This window comes from Neophocaena asiaeorientalis, unplaced genomic scaffold, assembly GCF_003031525.2.
Source record: "Neophocaena asiaeorientalis asiaeorientalis breed wild unplaced genomic scaffold, Neophocaena_asiaeorientalis_V1.1 scaffold396, whole genome shotgun sequence".
Lineage (NCBI taxonomy): Eukaryota > Metazoa > Chordata > Mammalia > Artiodactyla > Phocoenidae > Neophocaena > Neophocaena asiaeorientalis.
In genome coordinates this window covers 5,749,967-5,764,203 of record NW_020172455.1, presented here as the reverse complement: position 1 = coordinate 5,764,203, position 14,237 = coordinate 5,749,967, and the positions used below count along the sequence as shown (strand labels likewise).

The window sequence follows — 14,237 nt, the reverse complement described above, 5'->3', positions numbered from 1 at the left end:
GGCACTCTTGGCGAAAATCAATTAACCATAAATGTATGGGTTTATTTCTGGACTGTCAATTCTAAGCCATTGCTCTCTATGTCTTTCCTTATGCCAGTATCATACTCTCTTGATTACAATAGCGGTTTTTTTTTTTTTTTTTGACATCCAAAAGTGTGAATTCTCCAACTTTGCTTTTCTTTTTCAAGGTTCTTTTGGCTATGTGAGATGTCTTGGATTTCTGTATGAATTTTAAGAACTGCTTGTCAATTTCTGCAAAAAAGAAAGCTGAGAATTTAATAGAGATTGCATTGAATCTGAAGACCTATTTGGGGAGTAGTGCTGTCTTAACAATATTGTCTTCCAACCCATGAGCACAGGATGTCCTTTCTGTTTACTTAGTTTTTAATTTCTTGTAATGATATATTGGTAGTTTTCAAAGTACAGATCTTGCATATCTTGTTAAATTTATTCATAAGTATTTTATTCTTTTTGATTCTGTTTTGGTGCTCTTCTAACAGCATATGTTATTTATCCATTGTTCCAATTTCTGCCTTTTGATTGGAGCGTTTAGACCATTTAGTGTAACTACTGATAAGATAGAATTTATGTCTGCCGTTTTGCTTTTTTTCCTTATGGATCTTATGTCTTTTGTGTTCCTTTATTCCTCCATTTTGCCTTCTTTTGTGTTAGTTTCTAGCATACCATTTTAATTCTGTTGTTCATGTCTTATACATTTTTCCGTTGTTTTGTTAGTGGTTGCCCTGGGGATTACAGTTAACATAATCTTGCCTTATGTTTAAACTTTTCTATGGCCCTAAACCTCTGCCTGTAGGAGTCCCACTGGGGCAAACCTGAATGGCTGTGATTGGAAAAGGAGGGGACAGAAATGGAGACCCAGGGACACATTGTTATGTGAGAATTGTCTGTGTTGGTAGATTTATCTGTTAACTTCTTTGTGGAATTTGATTACCTATACCATAAACCTTAGTTTCTTCTCCGGTGGTACCTTCCAAATGTTGATCAGATTAGATTTCTAGTAGTTATATCAATAGTTTTCCCCCTTGGGTTGGGGATTTGAAAGGCTGATGCTGGGTTCTAAATCAGCACAATGATCTTTGCTGCCCCCTGCCAACCCCCAACCTGCTCTCTAAGCTCCTGTGCCCTTCTCCTGCTCCCCAGGTGTTCACCCTGCTGAGTCTGATACACTCCCCATCCCCCAGGTCTGCAGGGACCCCAGTGCCAGAGATCTTCCCCCACTACTCCAGATGGGCAGCCTGCCATGAGAGGGAGGGCCAGCTGAGCACATCAGGACACCAGGATTTGGCCAGAAGACCGTTCCTCTCCTCCCATCAGGACTTCTCAAAGGTAACTTTGACATTGGAAATTGAAAGCTTGAAAACCTTCATTTATGTCTTCTTGGTGGGCTCTCAGGCCATTGTTGGGAAAGACCCCAACGTGGATGGGTTTTTCTGTACCTCTTAAACCACACCAAATAAGCAATTGCCTAGTTTGTTTCCCCTGAATGAGTTTTGAGGATGGTCTTCAACATATTATGTTAAGTGGTTATAGTAATTAATATTTTACAAAGGCTACCACACGGGTCCTCATTTTCTGCTTTTAACAAGCTCACGAGGCTTTTATTGCTAGTCCGGTTTTGTAGACCAGGAAACAGGTTTAGAAGATCAAAGTGACGTCCCTAGGGTCTCAGTGATTCACTAAGTTGTCCAGAACATATGGATTGAGCAGCCGTATTGTGCCAGGTGCTGTTCTAACCCAGGACCCACGGTGAGCACAACAGACGCAAACTTCTCTCATGGAGATTCCAGGTTGGGGGGGGGGGGCGTGTGAGTGGAGGGTGGGGACAGGCACCAAGAGGCTGACCACCATGTGAAGACGTAAATTTCATGTCTCATTCCCTGGCATAAGTGTTGTGGAGAAAATAAAAAGCTACCAAGTTTAGAGGGGTGGAGTTTTAAATGGAGTGCTCCGGGAGGTCTCATAAGAAAGTCAACATTTGAACGTGGATTTAAGGAAGTGTGGGAATTAGCCATTTAACCGACTGGGACAAGAGACTTGGAGCTAGAAGAAAAGGTGGGTGTGAAGGCCCAGGGTCCAGTCTGTGCATCGCAGCACGTTGGGGGAACACCGAGAGGCAGGGGAGCCAGCAGAAGCAGTGAGTCGGGCAGTGGGGTCAGACAGTGGTCAGGAGGTCACAGAAACCCGTTAGCCTCGCGGGCTATGGGGGGAATTCTAGGCTTTACGATGGGAAATCAGTGCAGTGTTTTAGGCAGAGGAGGGACGGGATCCATTTTGATAGGCTCACTCTGGTATCAGTGTTGCCTGATGGGGGGTAGACCAGGAGACCACTTAGAGGTCATTAGAGAAATCCATTGTCGTAAGTCAGACAAGAGATAATTTGGTGGCCTGCGCCACTGGTAGCCGTGGAAGTAGGGAAACGTGGTCACATTCCAGCTATATTGTGAAGAAAGAGCCTTTACGATGTCCTGGCAGAGTGGGTGTGGGGCTTGAGAAGAAGGGAAAGTCCATCATGATGGCAGAGATTTTAGGCTGTGCAACTAGAGGGAGTTGTCGCCACCTGAGATGGGGAAGTCTGCAGGGTGGGGAGGGTTTGGTGCCAAAAGAGGTTAGAAGTTCAGTTTTGAACAGGTTGAGTTTGAGATTATAATATCCCCCCAAATGGAGATACTGAGTGGACAGGTATATCCACATCTGATAGTTGAAGATGGTGATCTGAGCTGAAGGTACAATGGGGGTCTTTGGCCTGCAGTTGGGATGTAAAGGAATAAGGTCAGTGAGATCCTAGTGAGAGAGGAGTTCCCAGGATTGGGCCCTGGAACATTCCGGCTTTAGGAGGAGCAAAGGAAGTGGGAGACCAAGAGGCAGCCCCCAGAGAGGGAGGGGAAATCCAAGGGTGAGGCATCTCGGAAGCCACATGAAATCACTTCAGAAGGAGGGAATGATGAGCTGTGCCCAGTGTGTGGATGGGCCAGATGAGACAGAGACTGGAATTGACTCTTGGATCAGTGCCACGCAGGTCATTGGTGCCTTCGGTAAAAACAGCAAAATGTCATGTGGGTCTGGTGACTATGGCAACCGAGGGAAAGATGGAGGGAGAACTCTGAGACCGAGATTGTTGACGGCAGTTTGGAGAAGGTTTGCTGCAAAGGGGAGCCGAAAATGGGGTGGTACCTGGTGGGGTGACTCAGGCCAAGAGAATTCGTTTTGAGTTGGAAGCATTAACATTATTTATACGCCAATGGGAATGATTCAGTAGAGAGTAAAAAGTTGATAATATAGGACAGAGGGTTGCTGGAAGCATGTCTTGAGTGGGTGAGGGAGGTGCGTTCGTGTACAGGTGGAGTTGTTTGCTTCAGGCAGAGCGCAGATAGTTACTGGTGGGGGACGGACTAAATGACAGATACATGGGTGCCGAGGTAGTGCTCAGAAGAGGAGTTTTCTTCTGATCGCTTCTATTTTCTTTGTGAAATAGGAAGTAAGGTCACCAGCTGAGAGTGCCATGGTGCAGGAGGGCTTGTAAGTTTGGGGAAAAAGGGAAGAAGGTGCAGAGATCACCTGTTAGTCGTAAGAGTCCACCTGGACTCATCAGTGAGATTGTGTGTTTTTCTAGACAGTTCAGCTGTGGAGTTGAGGGCACACACACACAATAGCTCAAGAATTGAATTATGGAGATCTGTGAGTCTGTTTCTGTTTTGTAAAGAAGTTCATTTGTATCAATTTTTAATTATATTTCACATATACATGATATCCTCTGATATTTGTCTTTCTCTGTCTGACTCACTTCACTTAGTATGATAATGTCTAGGTCCATACACATTACTGTATATAAAATAGATACCTAACAAGGACCTACTGTATAGCACAGGGAACTCCACTCAGTATTCTGTAATAACCTATATGGGGAAAGAATCTGAAAAAGACTGATGGATACATATATAACTGATTCATTTTGCTGTCCACCTGAAACTAACACACATTTGTAAATCAACTGTACTCCAATAAAATTTAAAAATAAAAAGAATTGAATTGTCATTTGGCTGAGCAGAGACGGACAGATTGAAAGGGGTGGCCCCAGGAATAGCATCTGCAGGAGAGAGATGGCCCAGGTCACCTGGAGATTACCACGGTGACTTGAGGACAGAGGACATCGGTCGTGAGGAGGAGGTTGGGCTGGGCGATAGGGGGATTGGAGGTGCAGGAGAAGGGCCAGAGCTGTCTGGCCGGGGACACTGGAGGGAATGGCTGGGGAGACCAGAGGTGGTGGGCTGACCGTGTGCCTGAACCTGGGGATTTGGGGTGCTTTCGGGAACCTAAATTCCAACGTTCCTTCCCCCGAGCCTCAGGTTCTCATCACCCCGCTTTGCCTTTTCACTGCCTGCCCTTTATTTTTTAAATGTTTTGGGCCACACCTCTAGGCTTGTGGGATCTTAGTTCTTAGACCAGGGATTGAACTGGTAGTGAGAGTGGGGAGTCCTAGCCACTAGGCCACCAGGGAGCTCCCTCACTGCCTGCACTGTGAAAGGGCCTGCTCGAGAACTCTTGTTGAATCCCGAACCAGATACCAATATTACCAATGTTCCTCTGGTAATACTGGGAATATATCGCTTATTTCTTACCAACACATTTCTTTGCTGAGGCTCATCAGTGCAGTAAAGACACAGGAAATGTGACAGCTGACATTTGAAGCCGCCCTTCCCCTTCTTCATAGGCCTTGGACACTAAGAGGATTTTTCTTTTTCTTTTTCTTTTAACCTCGACTTTAACGTTTCAGGGCTACTGCATCCCTCTCTGCAGTACATTTGCTGGTCCAGAGACAGAGTTCCCTCAGGTATGAGGAAAACATGAAAGCACCCTGGAACAAATGCACTGCAAGGCCAAGTGGAATTGTGCATTCTTTCCTGAATCTGCCCACTCCCACCTCCCAGGACGTTCTGCTTGGGAATCTGTCTCCAGCAAATTCCAAGAGCTGAAATGGCTTCATAGTTACAAAAGATTCATATTGAAGAAGCCAAAATACCAGAAAATGGCATTCCAGCACAAGCAAAGATATTTTTAAATGGTTAGGTTTTATAAAGAGAAACGGCCTCCGTAGGATATAAACCACCCCCAATTCACACTTCTGTCATTGACGTAGCTGTATCTAAAAGACAGTTTCATTTTTTCTTTTTCTTTCTTCCTCCAGTGGAGAATGTCATTGGTAAGAAAATAAATCTTCTGTTAAGAAACTTTAACTGAGCCTTGGCCTTGACTCAGCCTTGGGAATGGCCGGCATGTGGAGAGCTGCAGCTGGGACAGCTGGGCTCAACCCTGCTCTTGGCTGGTGAAGCTTTAAGGCAAAGGTCGTTTAAAACTCTAACTAGAATCGAAAATATCAATACCCTACTTAACTTCTCATGGTTTTGGAGTGACTGAGGTAGTTACACGAGCAATATTTTTAGAAATAGAAACACTTAGAGATGCTGTTCTGAGATGCTATGGTGGAAGGTCCTGTTCAAATAAAGCTTAATGACCACATTTTCCACATTTGTCTCAACTGCAGTTTCTTTGTTTTTTTAATTAAAAATTTTTTTTTGTTTTGAGAGCTATATGTGCTATCCTCTAAGCCCTGCTGTCAAGTCAGTATTTCCTGGGTAAGTCTCCGTGAGCATTCTCGGTGTTTCCCCATCCCAAAGTGCAGAGGCAACGAGAACCACTGATCAAGGAGAAGCAAGTGTCTGTTCCCTAGGGCAGTGTGGATTTCTCTAGACAGCCAAGCAGCAGACACTTAATGAGCATCTATTATGTGCAAGGTCATGTGCTTGGGCCAAGAGGGATGGAAGAGGAGACACGGGGCGGGTTTCTGCTGTTATGTTTTCCTTTGACTAGTGTTAACAAGCAGATATGGAACGCCAATTCCCAAAACTTGAGCGCAGGAGAGAGCAGAAGTGAGGCTGTGAGAAGTGGGTGCTGAGTACTAGATGCCTTCACGGCTGAGACATGTCTGAATGGAGAGGAGAGAGGGACAGAGATGAGAAGGCAGTACGGAAGGCCACTCGGGCTGGACCCTGCAGATTTGGAGTTAGACTCTTTCCTGTGGCTGGTCGGAAACCATTATGATTTGCTAAGGGTAGTGATAGGATTTTTTTAAAAAGTGATTTGCACAGATTCATTGGGCACTCTTGTGCTCCTAATACAAAGAAAAGATGGAAAGCAGGGAAAACAGTCAAAAGGAAAAGTTTGATCACGTGGCTTAACAAAATTAATGGAATATTTTCCCCCCGATTTAAAAAATACAGTACTTTTTGGATTATTCCCCAAAGCCTAAGAACAGAGCTTCACAAACACATGCAAGCACTTTTACCAGAGAAATATCATCCTTTTATCATACTTATGATGTTAGCTACATTTAGCATTGCTTGATTAATATCAGTGAGGAAACTGTTAGTATCTAGTCATGATCGTGATTGAAAACTGCATAGCATAATTGAATTATCTCAATCTCATTTTAATCCTGAATTTACTTATTTTAATGGCTGACTTTATGGGTGTATTCCATAATTTATCTATCATCTATATATAAACACACTTATCTGAATTTAAAACCAAGGTAAAATCTTTCTGATAGAAAGGAATTCTCATTGGCTCATTGGTTTGACAGTGAAAACTGTCTTCATCTCTTAAGTTATTGGAAGGAGCTAAATATGCAAATAATATGGACAAACACATAGTTGAAACATGGTTATAATAAAATCATGTATTAAGGTATTTTCTATGGAGAGGTGCATTGAAATGAATGTATTTTTTCTCAAATTTTTTTTCTGAGTGTATTTGTTTAAACAAGGGGCCTCTATAGTCAGCATGTTATACATTAGATCCTCAGATCTTATTCATCTTATAACTGAAAGTTTACACTCGTTTACCAACCTCTAACTATTTCCCACACCCTCCTGCACCTGGCAACCACCTTTCTACTCTTTGCTGTTTCTCTGAGTTTTACTTTCTTTCCTTTTTTTTAGATTCCACATGTAAGTGATATCATGTGGTCTTTTTCTCTGTCTGGCTTATTACCAGACAGAGAAATAGCCTCCAGGTTCATCCATGTTGTTGCAAATGGCAGGGTTTCCTCTTTCTTTGAGGCTGAATAATAATAATAAATACACACACACACACACACACACGCGCGCGCGCATATCACGTTTTCTTTATCCATTCGTCTGCCGACAGACCCTTAGGTTTTTCCATACCTTGGCTGCTGTGAATAGAGCTGCAGTGAACATGGGGGTGCTGATGTCTCTTTGAGTTCATGATTTTGTTTCCTTTGACATATATCCAGTAGTGGGATTGCTAGATCACATGGCAGTTATATTTATAATAATTTGAGGAACCTCCATACTGTTTTCCATAGTGGCTGTACCAGTTTACATCTCCATCATGTGCCCAAGGGTACCCTCTTCTCCACATCCTTGCCAGCATTTGTTAACTCTTGTCTTTTTGATAATAGACATCCTAACAGGTGTGAGGTGACATCTCCTTGTGGTTTGATTTGTGTTTCCCTGATGAATGGTGATGTTGAGCGTCTTTTCATGTCCCTGTTGGCCATTTGTACATTTCCTTTGGAGAAATATCTATTCAAGTTCCTTGCCCATTTTAAAATTGGATTATTTATGCTTTTACTATTTTTTTAAATAAATTTATTTATTTATTTTTGGCTGTGCTGGGTCTTCGTTGCTGTGCATGGACTTTCTCTAGTTGAGGCGAGCGGAGGTTACTCTTCATTGCAGTGCGCGGGCTTCTCATTGCGGTGGCTTCTCTTGTTGCGGAGCACGGGCTCTAGGTGCACGGGCTTCAGTAGTTGTGGCGCATGGGCTCAGTAGTTGTGGCTCACAGGCTCTAGAGCGCAGGCTCAGTAGTTGTGGTGCATGGGCTTAGTTGCTCCATGGCATGTGGGATCTTCCCGGACCAGGGCTCGAACCTGTGTCCCCTGCATTGGCAGGTGGATTCTTAACCACTGCGCCACCAGGGAAGCCCTGTACTTTTACTATTGAGTTGTATGTGTTCTTTCTGTATTTTGGATATTAACCCCTTATCAAACATAGGATTTACAAATAATTTTTTTCCCATTCTGTAGGTTGCCTTTTCATTTTGTTGATGGTTTCCTTTGCTGTGTGGAAGCTTTTTTGTTTGATGTTTACTTTTTTTGTTTACATTGCTTTTGTTGCCTTTGCTTTTGGTGTCAAATAAAAAAAAAAAAATCATTGTCAAGGCTGGTGTTAAGGAGCTTACTGCCTAGGTTTTCTTCTAGATTTATGGTGTAAGATAGGGGTCCAGTTTCAGTCTTTTGCATGTGACTATCCAGTTTTTCGAACACCATTTATTGAAGAGATTATTCTTTCCCTATTGTATATTCTTGGTGTCTTTGTTGAAAATTAATTTCTCCTATACATATGGGTTTATTCCTGGGATTTTTATTATGTTTTGTTGATCTATGTGTCTGTTTTACCCAATACCATACTGTTTTGATTACCATAGCTGCATCATATAGTTTGAAATTGAGAAGTGTTCAGCTTTGTTCTTCTTTCTCAGGATTGCTTCAGCTATTCATGCATATTAAAAAAAATGATATACTGAAAATTACATTTTTTAAACTGTTGCTACTTTATTTTAAAAAGGCAATATTTCCAATACGCCAGAAGTTACATATTCTGCAACTATTTAAAATTCTTCTATAATTTTTAATGGCAACTGAGGAATGTGCTAAAGGCCTGTGTACTTGTAAATGGTTATTTTTGGCTATAGCCCAGCCCCTCTCCAACAAAACCAGAAAATCTCTGCTTTGTGCCACACAAAGCAAATTCAAGGCTTTGTGGTGTGGTAGGAAGTGATGGACACAGGGGATCAGAAGACAGGTCTAGGCCCAGCTTCACCACTAACTGCCCAGTGCAGCTTGGGAAAGTCCCTGACGTCTCAGAGCCTGGATATTTTCATAGGAAAACGGGAATGACAGCAATGCTTCCCTACCTACCCGGAAGTCCTTGTGAGGATCAGGTGTGCGTGAAGGATGGGGACATTTCTCATGATGTGTAAACAACTTTCAGCTATTATTTACTGGTTAGGAACCAAATGCAAATGAAATGACCACCTGCAGCCTCCTCTGGGACCTGAGGGAAGGGGCAGTGAGGGTAGTGTGTGTGCAGGTGGGGCTGGACCTTGGAACCACAGAAGATGCAAACAAGATGACAGGAAGCACGTTGCTCACAGCTGTGAGGAGGGCTAGGCATTCCCGCAGTCATGCACGTTTTGTTCTCTGAGGAGGGATATTCTGATTACTAGGGAGGGCTGCAGGAATTTGGAGGATCTGGCTAAGGGATGTCTTCCAGCACGGCAGGGAGAAGCCACAACCCTAGAGAGTTTAATTTACTCTCTGGCTTCTGAAGTCACTGTCCAAATGTCTAGGGAGAGATGAGGTATCTACTGATGGCTGCTAATAGCTGTCGTTGGTATATCGCTTTGGAGTTCATACATGAACCTCCATGTGCACTGTGTACTGTTACTAGCTTACACAGCTCTCCTGTGATTATAGCTATTGTTCTTCCTACTGTCCAGTTGAGAAAACTAAGACTGAAAGCGACTTGTTCAAGATGATGCAGCTGGAAGTTGGTGGTGGAGCCCAACAAAGCCAGGACACCCAACTTCCAGATCTCACTTGACCTTTCTGCCTGATAAAGAAGGTTTTGCATGCACTCCCAGCACCAGGAAAGCAGGGAGGATTAGGAAGTCTGGGAGAACATCTTGGTTCAGAAATTTCAGAAACAAAGTTATTTAAATTTTTTTTTGCTAGATATGGTTAACTTTACAAGAAACTTCCAAACTGTTTTCTACATTGGCTGTAACATTTGGCAGTCCCATAAGCAATGTATTAGAATGTCAGTTCCTCTGCAGCCATGCCAACAGGAAGTTATTTAGGTTTGCAAGACATCTTGAGTGCCAGTAGTAACTACCCAGCTATGGGAGGAGCCATATATATTGAAATGTGATGAATTATTTGCGGAGTTTTGGAACATCACTGTGAAGTCCATTAGTGGGCGGGGTTGGTGTCGTGAGGGAAGAGGCCAGTTGGGCTCTGGGGCATCCATCCCTAGAAGTATTAGGAAGTGTAGGCTGTATAAGATGACCACAGAGTACTTCGTAATTGTGTTCTGGATTCTCTCTGCTCAGTTCAAGTTCAACACTGTGGTGCAAGCTGAAGTGAACACCAGAGAGTGTAATCTTATCACTAATATCCCCCAGAAAGAAAATCAAGTGAACTCTGGGGTTTTGAAACATCAGAATGAAGAGCAGACTGTGACTTCTCCACTGTGTGAGTGAGTGAACTGAATGTGAGCATTAACGAGAAGCAGGATGTCTTGTGTATAAATTGCTCCAAGATGGGGAAAAAAATCATATTTCATAATCTTTGAAGAGGGGGCTAGCCAGGGGAAAACATTTCATCGTCCTTTTCCCCCCATTTTTAGGGAATCAAAAAGCTCCCAATAGAATAGAGAAGAAATTACAAGTACATAATCTGAGGAAGGTTCTTATTCTTTTATAGGACAGGACCCAAAGGATGTCCTCTTTATTGAAAGGATCATGAAACCTGTAGACTTTAAGAGCTGATATTGGAGTTGAATCTAGACTTCTTGCGCCCAGAGCTGCCTCCCTGGCCGGGCCGATGGAGGCGTGGGATTGGGGGGCGGTGTGGGCATGGTCCAGGACATCCGTTCAGAGAGCTGGTCACCAGCTCAGCCCGGACATCCTTGTTTTCTTTAATTTCATTGATGATGAATCAACAATGAGCTTTCTGAATCCAATGAGCTATTGTTGCTCATAACCACCAAATTCGAGTTCCTAAAGCTTACCAATTAAGCTGGGTACTTAATTTTTTAAATACGTATATGCATGTAGTAAAATTATTAAAATATTGCTCCGCGGCACGTGGGATCCTCCCGGACCGGGGCACGAACCCGTGTACCCTGCATCGGCAGGCGGACCCTCAACCACTGCACCACCAGGGAAGCCCTAGACAGGTTATTAAATACAAATGTAAATGCTTCATCTCTTTGTCCTCCCCAGAGGAAACCACTATTGATTTTTATTTTTTTAAATTTCCCCATCTAGAAAATTTAGTTCCCATGAAAAGATACTCATTTTAAATCTGAATCAGATTAGACAACACCATTCTAAGCAGATCTTTTAAAGAAATGTGCAGATCTTTTAAAGTCGGATCCAGTACATACAACACTTTATGTATGTGAGTTATGAAGCATAATTAATGAATATCCATGAACCTGTCTCTTAAACAAAAATATCATTAACACTGTGATATTGATGTCGCCATTTTCCTCTATCTGACTGCTTTCCCCTGCACTATCATTTAATCTTCCCTTGCTATTTTTGGTAGTCTGTACTCCTAAAAGTATATATAATGTTACTCATTAAAAATTGTGTCATGCTGTGGTTCCGTGTTTTGTTTCTAAGATTTAACCACCTTGTTCCGTGTAGCTATATTTATTCATCTCGCTTACATAATATCTGATAAGGTTAACATCCATGCTTCCTCCTGTCAGTGGGTGTTTGAGTTATTTTCAGTCTTTTACTGTCACAAAATACTCTGCTATATATATTCTTGGACATATATCTCTGCTATACGTACACCACTTTTTTCCCTTGGTTATATACCTAGGAGGAGAGTTTGGGCCTGAAGAAAGGCTAATTCATGACCAACTTTACAAGAAAATGTCCTGGTGATTTCCATAGTGATTATACCACCAATGAACATTGCCATCAGCAGTGAATGAAAGCGTCCTTTAAGATTCATGTCTGCCTTATCCCAACACTTGGTGTTATTGGACTTCTTAATTTTTGACAAATTAATAGTGACGTGAACTTAACGTACCAATAATATTGAGCTTCTTTTCACATATTTAATTATCATCTGTTTCATCTATTGTAAAAGGACTGTTCATCTCCTTGTTCTAGTTTCCCAGTGGGTTGTATATTTTTTTTCATTGATTTGAAAGCATTCTTTATATATTCTGAAGATTCATACTGTTAAAAATATTACATTCTATTTTGTGCCATATATTTTCACAAGGTGCTTTTTGATGAACAGAAGTTCTTGATTTTAATGTATACAACCTTGGCCATTTATAGTTAGAGCCTTTCACTTAAGATATTCTTCTGTATCCCAAGGTTATAAGTTACTCCCTTATTTTCTTTTATCAGTTTTACAATTATTTGGAATTAATTTTTGTGTGTGATAGAGGAATCCAGGATTATTTTTATCCATAAAGAATAATAATTCTCCTAGTACCACTTATTGAATAATCCTTTTTTTCTATTGATCTGGGATATACAGTCTGTAATATATTGAGTTTCCCTAAGTGCATGGGTTTGTTTTTCTGTGTTGTCTCTATTTGTATGTTGGTTAATTTGCCCACCTCTGTATCAGTGCTGCCTGCTCTTAATGACTGTAGCTCTCTACGAAATCTTGATATTTGGTCCTTTCATCTTTTCCCTCTTATTGGGTGATGTTTGGCTGTACGTGGACTTTTGCTCTCCTATAGAGATTTTAGAGTTAGTTTATGAAACAGCAATAGCAACAATAAAAACAACAACAAAACCTGTGGGGAATTTGCTTGGATTGCAGTCAATCTATACATCAATTGAGAAAAAATTGACTTTTTTTGATATTGAGTTCTCCTATCCATGAACATTGTGTCAGTATCCATATATTTGTCTTCACAAATGTTTTTTGGGAAAGCTTTATACTTTTCTGTAGATAGATCTTACTCATTTGCTGTATGCTCCTAGGTACATGTGACATGTTTGTTTGTTTCCAGCCACCTCAGTTTTGGGGTGCCTTCAGAGATGGCGTCTTTGCTGGAGGATAAAACTGTAATGATATCTATACACTGATCTTGCATCCAGCCTCTTAACTCAACCTTTAGTATTTCTAATATTTTGTCTATGGATCCTTCTATATGTAAAAAGCCATTTGTGAATAATTAAAGTATGGTTTATTCCTTTCAATTCTCACATTTTCTTTTTCCTGTTTTCCTTGTTTGAGTTAGGACCTCCAGCACAATAATGAATTGGAGCAATAGAAGATAGCCCTTCATTGTTCTTAATCTTTATAAGGAGTGTTCTAATTTGATTAAGAATGTTGTTTGCGATCACTTTTTTCCCAAATACCCTTTATTAGGTTAAGGACGTTCCCTTATGCTTCTGTTTTACAGTTTTGTTTTCTGCTTTTATTCATAAGTATATGCTGAGTTTTATCAAAGGCTGCTCTCCATCTATTAGGATGATCGTATGATTTTCACTGTTTTCCTATTACTATGTTATCTTACATGTATGGCTCATTCCGATGGTAAACTCTCTTCTATGCCTAGGATAAATCTAGCTTGTTCGGCTTTATTTTTTTCCCCCTAAATACATGCCTGATGCACATCTGGATTCTATTTGCTCTTATTTTGTTTTAAATTTTTGTTTCTTTACTCATGAGTAAGTTTGGCCTCTATTTTTCCTTTCTTTAACTGCTTTTTGTCTGATTTAAAGAGGATTTATTTTCTATTTCTTGCAAGATTTTCTGTATGATTTGAATCATCTGCTCTTGAAATTTTGGTAGTACTCAGCTAAAAACAAGAACTCGTGCTTTCCTTGTTGCAAGATTTTTATCTATTTAATTTTTTTGAGGCTTTTAAAATGATCTGAATCCCTATTTCTTTTTAAACTGAATTTCTTTCAGTTTTCCTAAATTATATTTTTCTAGGAGTATATTCCTAGTTACCTGTTTTTCAAATTAAAATTAGCGTAAAATTATTCATTTAGTTTAAAATCCCTATCCATTTTTTTCATTACAAATATGTTAATTGGGCCATATCTCTTTTTTCTTCCTTGACCAATCTGCCAGACAGTGTATGTTTTATTATTTTCAAAGAAAAATACTTTTGACTCTGTTGACTCTATTTTAACTTTGTGTTTTATTTATTTTTGTTTACCTGTTAATAGTTCTTTTCTTCTACTTGCTTTGTGTTTATTCTGCAGTTGCTTTTCTAACTTCTTAAGCCAGAGACAGCTCAATAACTTTTAGACTTCTTTTTAAATATAAGCATGTAAGATTATAAATTTCTTAATACTGCTTTAATGGCATCTCATAGGTTTTGCTAAACAATATTCTCAGTATGTTTAGTTCTACA

At 40.8% G+C, this 14,237-nt stretch overlaps 1 protein-coding gene across 2 annotated transcripts in view; it reads left to right on the top strand.

Annotated features, from left to right (window-relative positions):
* Positions 1–1,204: 1,204 nt before the first annotated feature.
* RNF144A (ring finger protein 144A) overlaps positions 1,205–14,237 on the top strand; it is a 90,715-nt gene continuing 77,682 nt past the window's right edge. For both annotated transcript variants that reach the window (XM_024737724.1, XM_024737723.1), the window contains exon 1: positions 1,205–1,347. The gene's annotated coding sequence lies outside the window, so the exon portion shown is untranslated. The remainder of the gene's footprint in view (positions 1,348–14,237) is intronic.